This window comes from Fundulus heteroclitus, chromosome 21 (genome assembly GCF_011125445.2).
Source record: "Fundulus heteroclitus isolate FHET01 chromosome 21, MU-UCD_Fhet_4.1, whole genome shotgun sequence".
Taxonomy (NCBI): domain Eukaryota; kingdom Metazoa; phylum Chordata; class Actinopteri; order Cyprinodontiformes; family Fundulidae; genus Fundulus; species Fundulus heteroclitus.
In genome coordinates, this window is record NC_046381.1 from 14,884,474 (window position 1) to 14,894,972 (window position 10,499).

Here is a 10,499-nt window from a genome sequence, read left to right on the forward strand (position 1 = left end):
TTGAGTAAATGTGATCGATTTCTACAGAGTGTGTCATCCAAGCCGCCCTTTCAGAAGTGGTTTTGTAACAGAGGCACAAAGGCGCGTGGAGCCATCATTCAGCGCAACTCTTTTCATTGTTCGTTTAATTCGTGCCGAAGGATCCAGGTCAGGCCAGAAAAAAAAAAAAGAAAAAAAAAGAAAAACCTTCACAGGTTAGAAGTCGAAACTTCTCTCCCTTCAACCGCGGGCGTGAGCAGAAAAACACGAACGCTTTGGCAAGACGTGCTACTATGTACTAGAAATATAATCCCACAGATGTTTCGCTTCAATTTTTTTAATACAACCGTGCAACCGATGAGAGCCGAATGTGTCTGAAATTATATTTGCTCAACAGGGTTTACAGAAAAGGAGACAGATATGAGATTGGATGAGAACATCCAGCGCGGTTATTGGTCTTTGCTTCAGGAGCAGGTTGGAGGTGATTTAAAATCCATACTGAGCTGGTTTGTCTTACAAAGCCGCAATGCTGAGGGCTGGGGATCATTCAAACCTGAGAGGGTCAAAGTCAACCACAACAACCCATCATTAAAAGGACATAGCTAGCTTATTCAGTGAGTTTACATCACAGAGCGCCCGCCGACTGAGAATATTCTCCCCGTCTCTAATGTGCAACAGCATACAGCAGCCTCGCAGCCACCCTCTCCTGTGAAAGAGCATTAATCTGCTCCCAACAACCTTTTATTTTCTCTACACAACTACTTGTCAGCTTCTACTAAAAGCAATTTGTTTCTGGCTCCCTTCTTCTGGCTCATGCAGAATGACGGAGAGAGTGGTGTGGTATGCTGTATGAAAAAAAAAAAGAAAGAGAAAAAGCAGGGTGGAGGGGGGGGAAGAGGAGGGGGAGTAACAGGGCTTTAATCTGATTAGACCTGGCTAAAATCCCAAACCGGGACTGAAGTGCAGTGCTTGTGGTTTCTGAACAGCTTACGCTAAATCTGTACCATGGAAATAATCTACTCTTAAAATCCAGGAAACAAATCAACTATGGTAAGGACATAAGTCGCTGTCATTACGGAGTCATTAGGGAAAAACATTTTCCTGCAGGGTGCAGGCCAGCAGGGCTGGCAGAAGGGGGCAGTGTTTTTGTTTGCGTGTGTGTGTGTGTGTGTGTGTGTGTGTGTGTACTTGTATTTGCATCTGAGTGCAAACATATTTTTCATATTTTAGCACCAAAGTGAGGACCTTTTCTTGGTCCTCATTTTTTGGGCTAGGGGTTAGGTTCAGGACTAAGGTGTCAATTATGCTTAGGTTAGGGTTGTGGTAAGTCAAAGTAAGCATTTAAAACAAGGATGTGTGCGTACCTCTCATGATTGTTTTTTTTTTTTACTGATGCCTTAAATGCATAGCGGAAGATCACATCAGTAGGTTTGTGTTTTTCATTTATTTTTCAAAAATGTTCCCTATTTTTTTTTCCCAGATTTGCGCCTTTGTGCTTGCTCTCTGTGGGGCGGAGGGCAGGTTCTGAGTTTGCATGTTTATCCGCGCTGCTGTGGGAATGCAGGATGACTTCTCAGGTGCTGAATAATGAATCAAAGCATGGGAGAGGAGCAAAGTCACACTGCAGCAGCTTGTCTCGCTGCACTACTTTAGCTGAGCAAGAAGCCAGGAAGGGGCTTTCTCTAATAGGGTCGAGGCCCAGCTATTACATCCTTTACCACCAAGCAGCGAACGACAAAATTCTCTTTAATGTGAACCTTAATACAGGCTCATAGAACAAGTATATATCCGCCTCTTTTAAACAAACATTAACATTTATTGTGCAAACGCTATTATATAAGAGTGTTGTGATTCGTCTACATGTGCCCAGATAAGGTGATACGGGATACTGGGTACAGAAGCATGATACAAACCAAGATTTAAGCAACATTTCTGGGCCTGTGGTGTGTGTGTGTTTGTATGCCCCTCCCATTCAACCATCAGAGTGACAAATCCACGTTTGTAGCAAAGTTAGTCCTCACTTCGTTCCTTTGCTAACAGCAAGTCAAGGCAAGGTCCTTGTTTTAAGGATTTAAAACAATATATATTATTTATAATTCTAAGTTTGCCCTAATGCTGAAAAGGCATTTTGAATGTTCAAGTTTTAGTGTTTTCACCAACAGAATACTGGTCTAAAACATGTCAAAATGTGCTTTACAGACTCTCTGTTACATGTGAAATCGTCTATTTAAGGCTTTACATCCATTCATTGTCTATACCCGCTAATCTCTGCAGGGTGGCGCATAGGGTGGGGGGATGGTTTGGTGCTTTTCCTCAGTGGTCATTGGGTGAGAGGCAGGATACACCCTGCACAGGTCACCAGTCCATCACCGAGCAGCTAACAATGCACACTCGCACCTAACGGCAATTTAGACAGACCAGTTAACCTGACAGGTGTTTTTTTTTGCACAGTGGGAGGAAGTCGGAGTACCCTAAGAGAACCCAAGCATGCACAGGGAGAACATGCAATCTCTATGCAAAAAGAAACCAGGCCTGGGGTTCAAACCCAGGACCTTCTAGCTGCAAAGCAACAGGGCCACCATCTGCACCACTTTGCAGTCCTAACGGCTTTGCAGTGAAACCATGAACGAGACCATCAAAAGTAGTCCTGACTTAAAAAATGAAATACCAATTAAAAAGCTAATCTTAACATGATCAGCAGCTCACTGTGAACCAGCTGTCGTATCCTCATTATCCTTCAAATCATCTGTATGTTGTCATGACCATTTATTTCCTTTACTAAGTACCCAAGAATACAACTCAGGAAATTCAAAAGCTACTTCTTTTCCAATTCAAAATAAGTCTCAAATATTGATGCAATATGGCATTAAGCTGACGCACAGACATTAAAATCCTGGGCCCCTTCATAATACCTTACTTACCAGACTAAATCATGTGTTGACAACACCTATATAGCACTTCAAAGGGATTATTGGCATGGTCCAGTCTGTATGTGTTCTGTTATGGCTCGTGAACCGTGTGCCTAAAGGTATTTTGTAGGGGGTGATGCTGAAATATTGGGCAACTTGGTTCCCTAATAGGGACATATACGGGATTTATATTCTGAAAGCAAGAGCTTTTCCCATGTTCTCGACACAAAGTCAGTTTTGTTCCATTCGTGTGGCCTTTGTCACAATCCTGACTGTGGTGTTCATGGACAGGACTTCAAAGCGTATCATAGAGGAGGGCATCTGGCTTATGAACCTCAGAGTCTCGTCTTTGCTGTTTTGCAGATGCTGTGGTTCTGTTAGCATGTTTGAGCTGTTGACTTCAGAGTGCAGCTCAGAGCAGATGGTGAAGAGGCCAGGATGAAAATCATTTCCTTTACGTCTGAGGGCATGGTTCTTCAACACAAGAGGTGGTTGGCTTGCTCCAAGTCAGTCTCTGCCCCAAGGCGAAAGATTTAAACCGTCTAGTTGTTTTTTAAGCATTTCAAGTATTTTGGTGTCTTGTTCAAGAGTGATGTTGGGGCGGACCAGGAGATGGATAGACAAACTGGAACTTGTTTGGAGTCATACTCGTCATACTCGTCATACCAGCACATTACACCAAGGGTTGAAATGTATTTATCTATTTACTTTAAAATCTTTCAAGAAACAGGCAACTCTTACTCAGCTGGAGTCGAATGGCACTCTGGCTCATCATAAGTCTTCATCCAACGATGTTCGTCGGACCATCGTCTCATGTCTTCCTCTGCACCTGCGGTTGTGTTTTGGTTCATGAAAACATAAAAGTTTCCTCAAAATTTGCATGAGAATTGGATGGAAACACAGCTTGTGCAATCCCAAAACACCAATCAGCCTGTCTGTCATGGAGAAGGAAGAGATGAGCCAAAAAGTAATCAAACTCTCCCCGATGGTCATAAGAGGTTGAAATGGGCTTTATCCACCAGAGCCACTGTTGCTTTGCATTAAAAATAGTTTGGGCATCTGATGAAGATACCTACCATATATCTCACGTTTTCAGGGTAACTGGCTGGTAGGACTATGTATTTTCTTACGACCTAGGAGCACCTTGAAATACCCAGAATAAGCTAAAGAGTCTTACTGGGAAGAGGGATGTCTGAGTTTCTTTCAAAGACCTGTCACCACCACTATCCCAGTTTAGCAGAGGACAATGTATGGATAGAGACAGATTACAGTTTGACAAGAAATGCTGTTGTGTTTTTTTGCTGCATGGTGGGAGTGTTCATATACGGGCAACAAAAGAAAACAGTCATAAAAAACAGCAAAGAAATTCACTTTTTGGTCATTTTCTAATGTGTAGTAGAATAGGAGAGAAAATGAAAAAAAAAGGATCCACTGCAGTCTTCTTGGCTTGCAGCAGTAACACAAAGAAGCATCTTCCTAATGACACTATTAAGATGTTTTACTACAGCCCACCATGTTGTCAGCCACTGTGTTTCATTGTCTCATTATTAGCCTCCCAACACTGGGCAGATTTCAATATCGGTTTGCTCTCATTATCTCTTTTCTCTGATACCGTTTCATTTTGCGGCGGCTAAATTAAATGTAAAAAACCATAATGCAATATTGCTGCAGGAGAACATGGCGGCTAATTGCATTAGGCTGAGCTGTCTGCGGAGTTTGCAGCGGCTACAGACCCCCATCACTCTCCCGCAATTAGCTCTGGCTACTCCTCTCAGCAGCAGGTGTTGTCCTGCATGTGCCAGCATTCCAGCTGATTACCTAAGCCAAGCGCAGCCACTCTCCATCCATCTCGGTTAGTTCACCACCACAGCTCTGTGCACACACTCAAGAGAGAGCCACAATCACATCACTGTGGAGGCTGCAGATACAGATTTTATTTATTGGGGGGTTGGGGGAGGAAGGGGGTGGGGGTTGCATTCACCTTGCTGTCACGCTGGAAGCAGGGAAGGCCGCTGAGTTGCAGAAAGGGCTGATATGATGCTGTCATGTTGCAAGCAGAGGAGACTAGTGAGCCGAAACCTCGGGCTTGAAGGTTGTGGTGTGTCATTGTGACAAGGAAGGGGGAGGATTAGGAAGAGTGGGCTCAGAGCGGTGGAAGTGGAGGCAATGAGTTTGCACACACACACACACACACACACACAAAGCAGTGGGCTGGCAGCATTCCAGCACACCCTGAGAGCAGTTGGGCTAACCAAATTATGAATTTACAAGAACTAAATTACAAAGCTTCTGTATACACAAACACACACACACACACAGCTACAGGAGGGACACCGTTTCTCCTCGGCTTGACACACTTACACCCAGAGGCACTGGACGGCTAAAACTAGACTTTTGACCTATAAAGAAGGATGTGTGCATGATGTAAATTAAAAACTCATTCCTGAAAACAGCTTCACGTGTTTTGACGTCATTTACCCATCTAGCTCAGAATTTTTAATCATTAGTGAGAATTTCAGGAGATTTGAAATATATTTTTAGCAACTCTTTGGCTTCTTCTTTAGCTGACAGTAGGCTAAAGCTGGATGGGGTCTAAGCTATTTCTGTTTTGTCGACTGGTTTCTCCCATGGGAATGGTGGTCCCTGAGCTGTTCGCTACGTCACTGCTGGCTGGAACAAAACTTTAAAAATACCACTTTGGGAAAAAAAAAACAACACGGAGAAAAAATAGGTTCCACCGTACACAACCGCATCAATATTATTGTATTAGCTAGCAAGCTAGCTAGCTAGCTAGCTAGCCCCCTGTGAGAAGCTAAAGGACCGGATTTATATAGTGCGTCTCCTTCCATATTGTTCATTCAAACTTCACACTGTAGCCACATTCACACAACTGCACACGTTCATGCACCGATACACAGATCAGTAGGCAACTAAGGGGTTTAGTGCTTTGCCCATGGGCACATTGACACATGATAGGAGGAAGCTGGAAACAAACTCCACAACTTCTGGGTTGCAAGATGACTCTGCTACCCACTGAGTCGCCCAACATTAGGTTTAGTACAGAGCAACTTCAAATGACTTTGAAGAGATTCTAGGTAAATCGGCACATTTTAAAGGGGCCATGACAACAAATATAATTTTTCTGTGGTTTAGGGGTTATACAATGGTCTGTTGTGAACTGATAATATCGTGTGACTGTCAAGAGTGAGTCCTTTTGGACCTGCTCATGGGCGGTCAGCTTAAACTTACTCCCAGAGGTTGAGAAGTTGCTGAAATTAATTTATGTGGAGGTACCACACAACTATAACCCCAAGACGAACCACGGTGAAGTTAGTTTTAGGTTGGATATTCGTGCTCCACAGCTTCTGTTCGAGCCAATACAGGAGAGGGCGATCTGGGCCTGCCGCTCCCTGCTTGTTCAGCGCCGAAGCCCCGGAGCGTAAATATCCAATATCAAACTAAAACCAACTTCATCACGATCCAATACGAGAATGTGTTAAGTTCATATGTTCAGCGCAATTTACTGATATCAAAAGGGTTTTCGAACAAACTCATTTTGAAAGAAACATCTATACCAACACCGAGGGTGGAAACCACAACGCTGTCATTACCCGTAAGTTTATTATTTCTGAATGCTGTTTCATCTGAAAAACACATGAGCACTGTCGGAAAGCGCTCAGCTGACAGCAGAGCACCGGGGCGTGGAGGGTGCTCTGCTCTCCACCGCTGGGCTGGAGAGCTCGCTGCTCTGCTGGACTGTCGACTTCGGTGCCACCGTGTGAATGTTGAATCACACCGCCAGGTTAAAGCCTTTGGTCAGCTTGGACTCGCCCATCCGACATCCTAGCAACACAAACACTTCCACCAGCCATAATAATGGATTTGTGACAGTGTTGCTGTCCAAATGTGGTTTTAGCCAATCAGAGAGAAGTCAACTAGGTAGGGCTGCATATCATTAACCGTCTTACTGAGGAGGGACATTTGGCCTGATAAAACAACAGGCTGATGTTATTATTTTAATGAAATCCTTTGGATGCTTCACATATGAAGCAATATCAACTACAAGAAATAATTTATAGCACCTTTTTTTGCAGACAGATCATGCAAAATCCTCTTTTTTAGCCCTTGAATATATTTTGTTTACTTGGTGTCTCTAGGGGTGCAGAAAAGTTTAATTTAGTCTCTGCAGGAGGTGCACAGATTTACATTCTGTTTGGGTCATATTTTCTAAGCCGTTCAGTTTTTGGAACAATTACGTCACAGTATCTGCTGCAGAGCTGCTACACAAGGTCAGGGACTTCTGGCTAACCAATCTCGCAAATCTGCTATTCTTATTTCTTGCAGTGATTTTGTAGTCCAAGCTGAAGGATGCTGAAGCTACAAGCGGAAAAGTGGCTGACCAGGCTGAAGTGGAACCCTCTGCGATCTGGAGGGGGCCGGGTTGTGAAGTTCCTCCTTTATATTTAAAGAAACAACTCCAAAACAAGTTGATCTCAGATCAGATCAAGTCAGGGTTAAAAAGGGTGAATGTGGGTTTAAATTAACGAGGAATTCAGAGTAATGCATTGCTGTACCCCTTTATATATAGACCACAACTGAATGATTTAAATGTGAAAGTGAAGAGCTGAAAAGCATCATATGTCCCCTTTGATTAAACCGATGTGTTTTGAAGTTAGAGTGGAGACTTATTTATTGATAGGTATCATTTTAGTTGAAATATCAAATTCTATTATGATAGCAAAGCTCAATCTTTGTAAACTTGCTCAGACAAAAAAAAAAGTGTCAGTGCTAATTGTTAAGTGAATAACTAAATAAAGTATATTAGTATATTCTCCACAATGTGTTTTCATTATTCAAGCCTGAATTCACTTCTTTGTTGTGGGTTGCGAGTTTCATCTGACCTTCACTTGCCTTCCAGGAATGGCTTAGTATTTTATTGACTGTTGTGCGGGCCCTGCTGTGCCATGGCGCACAGCCTCCAGTGTTAAAGAGACACTGTGTTTTAGACATGGCTCACTCGCCGAATTGCTCCCATTACATGGCCTCAGCGCAGCCAATCCACCAGAGATCTTACATAAGTTGGAGGCGGCACCACTTGTTGGATGAGCAGCACCGGAGGAGGAAATTAAATAAATGTTGTTAATCACTATAAATTGTTTTGCTTCCCTCCCAGACACGCTTATGTTGTATTGTGTGTTTTGAGCAATAAAAACCTCACGGGGATCTTCTGGATGAATCCCTCCAGTCATGTAGTTGGAGTGCAAACAGGAAACCTCCTTCAGTGACGGGCCACACAGTTGAAGGGTTGCCCTGCCAGGACCACTGCCAATTACCCCGCAGAACAAAAGCTGCAAAACAAACAGGCAGACACAAAATGCACCCATGAATGAGTGAACACGCGCTCCGCCAAATGCGCACACTTACTAGTTAGCACAAAGAGCCAATGGATTCCTCCAAGTCCCATTAAGACTGCAGGCCTTTTGTAAACACGTTTGGCTGGTCAGCCAAAACCAGTGGGGGTGGGTGGAAGACACTTAATAGAAAAAAGTCAGCTTACAAAAAAGTATATCCCTGTACTGTACATTATACTATCAGTCAATACTTGGTCAGAGCTTCTTTTGCACGCATTACTGCATCAATGCAGTGTGCAGGTTGCTCGGATAATAACCTTCAGCTGGTTGGCATTGTTGGGTCTGGTGTCTCACCCGCCTCTTGGAAATATCCCACATATTCTCTGCGGGGTTCGAGTCAGGCCAGTTTTTGTAGCCAATCAGATGCAGAAAAATCATGGTTATTAGCAGGTGGTGGTACTTTTGGCAGTGCGGTCAAGTCCTGCTGGAAAATGAAACCAGCAAAAGGCCAGTCAGCAGAAGGAAGCGTGAAATGCTCTAGAACGTCTCTGTAGTTTGCGGTCCTGACTATGGATTCGACAAAAAGCAGCAAACTAACATCAGCAAGACACCGCAAGTCATCAAAGACAGCAAAAACTTCACATTGGGTCTATGGCATCTTCTCCCTCTCTTTTTAGCCCTTTTACATCAATAATACTACAATACCGCATCACAATATTACGTCAGCGTTTTGTATTGATCTCATATAATATTTTACTCAATAAATAGAAGCCTCAATAAATAAAACCAATTCATGCAATATTATTCTGAAATTACTGTGGTTGCTTTAAGAAGTTAAAAAATGTGCAGGAATTTGAATTTGGTTCAATTATCTTTTCATGTTTAAAATCACAAAAAATTGCCTTTGGTTTGCATTGTTACTCTGACATAATTGGGGTTAGATAGAAATTAAGCGTATGTGACAATGTGACAACGTATGCTGTTATGACAGAACAAGGGCTGGTGTCCATCCCCAGCAGCCATTGATTCAGAGGCAGGTTAGACTCTGGGTCCAGGGTAAATTCTAATTTACTGAGGTTCCACCTGTAGAAGCATGTCCATTACATCATGTAATCATGCGTAAATTGAAATCCATATCCCTGTAAAGGCCCTCTATGCAAGTAACGTCAATGAAACAGTTACTGTAGCTAAAATGTACCGTAGTCTTACAGTCTGGGCTTGCCCTGATCCTGCTGCACTTGTTATATTATCATGATAATGTTCCAGCTGGTTGAGCAGCTCCAGCTCACATCCACGGAGACAAAGCACGCTCATCTCTCCCATGGTTAATTGCAGTGCATGTTGCTCCAAGTACGGCAACCCTCCCTTTATATTAGCCCTCAGCCAATTTCCATCTTATCATGCTTATCTGAGCTCGCCCTAGCATGTGGAATGGAGAGAAAATTACTCTCCATTTCTGGGGGAAAATAGTGACTCGTTCGTAGTCGGTCCAACATTGAAATGCTCTGTCACTGTGTCAGAGGTGCTTGGGAAGTTATTGTGGGGATTCTGGACAAGCAGTGCGGGCATTATTCCATAGTCTCACTCCATTATTAAAACCAGACGGCCATTAATAAGAGCATTAATAAATAACATAGTGATGCAAGCTGAATGCAGCTCCAGCTTCCAAAACCTTGAGTAAACCTGTGTAAATATTTAATGTACAATCATTTCAGTCTGTTTAATCCATGCTTATGAAACTAAGTAAACAATACCTAGATTCAACATTCAATCAGAATGATTTAGTTGGAAAAAAAAGGCATGTTATTTTTAAAAAACATCTGCCGCATTTGCTGTATTTACTACCAGGTCTGGTGGTGGAGAAAAGTGGGAAGAACTGGGCTTTCAAACCATCAAATTATGATCAATATTTTTTTTCCCATATGGGATTTTGAATATGATAATTTAAATATAATTAAATATCAGCCTGATATTAGAGATCACCAAATACATTGGCCGGACAATATTTGGGTTTTATTTTTTCCTGTATTGGCATCGGCTTTCATGCGTTCACCCGATCCAGAGCACAAGGTAATTTAGTGCCAACAACAATAAGGGCATATTTTCAACTTTTAATATAGTTTTAGTTAGCTGTATCTGGCCTTTGAAAGTCTGTCTCTGTCTCACTGTGATGTGTGCTTTCTTTATGCGTCCAAAAGCCCACGTCTGATCCCCAGGTGGCGTGCTGCCACCGCTCTGCACGTGTTCGTTCCCATGGAGA

At 42.9% G+C, this 10,499-nt stretch overlaps 1 long non-coding RNA gene across 1 annotated transcript; it reads left to right on the forward strand.

The window, feature by feature from the left end:
* The first annotated feature begins 939 nt into the window (after window positions 1–939).
* On the forward strand, window positions 940–7,647 carry LOC118556975. Its single transcript, XR_004927523.1, has 2 exons — window positions 940–1,029; window positions 7,233–7,647. It is a non-coding gene; the product is annotated as an uncharacterized LOC118556975 (long non-coding RNA).
* The last annotated feature ends 2,852 nt before the right edge of the window (window positions 7,648–10,499 follow it).